The following is a 992-nucleotide window of genomic DNA, read 5'->3' as shown; positions in this document are numbered from 1 at the left end:
TTCAATTAATGTGCATATTCCTTGAAGAAAAGGTTTGCTAACTAAAAGTAAACTAGAAATCAGCTTCTACTCAACTTGTATAAATGCCTCATAGAAGAGCTCAAATTAATTGTATTACTTTATTAACTGACTTTTACTCTGCATGTGTATGTGATTCATTTACATTATGTTTTTTACTGAACATTTGAGAATGTAGTATCAAAAGTCTCAAGAGTATTTATAATTTGAACAATTTTACATAATTACTTTTTTTTAAAAATGTTGTTACAACCTAAAAGTGTGATGCAGTTAGTTATGACTTAATTCTAAGGCTTATTTGACAATAACTTGTGTTGGTGATATGACAGCTGACATACATTGAGTACTTAGTAGATGTCAGATGTTCATGTATGTGTTAATGCATTATTCATTACAACATCCTATTAGTAGCTACTATTTTAAGCTCTTAGGGAAATTGGAGCATAAGATTGTTAAATAAGTAGACTAAGGTTTCATCAACACTTGCTATTCACTTATTCACTTATTTATTTTAATTAAAATTTATTGGAGTGACATTAGTTAATAAAATCATATAGGTTTCAAATGTACAATTCAATAGTATGCCATATGTATATTTCATTGTGTTAGCCACCCAAAGTTAAATTTCCTTCCATCACCATATATTAGACCCCACTTTACCCTTATCTACTTTCCCCGTCCCTCCTTCCTTCTGCTAACCATTAATCCACTATTTGTGTTCATGAGTCTCTGTTGTTTGTTGCTTTAAATTTTATGTTCCATATATGAGTGAAATCATATGGTTTTCAACTTTTCCTGTCTGACTTATTTCATTTAGCATGATTATCTCAATATTCATCCATGTTGTCACAAATGGTAGTATTTCATCTTTTCTTATGGCTGAGTAATATTTCATTGTATATATGTACCATCTCTTCTTTATCCAATAATCTATCAAAAAACACTTCACTTGTTTCCATGTCTTGGCCACCGTG

The sequence above is a fragment of the Pteropus alecto genome, unplaced genomic scaffold, assembly GCF_000325575.1.
Source record: "Pteropus alecto unplaced genomic scaffold, ASM32557v1 scaffold250, whole genome shotgun sequence".
Classification (NCBI taxonomy): Eukaryota; Metazoa; Chordata; class Mammalia; order Chiroptera; family Pteropodidae; genus Pteropus; species Pteropus alecto.
This window is presented reverse-complemented; position numbering follows the sequence as displayed.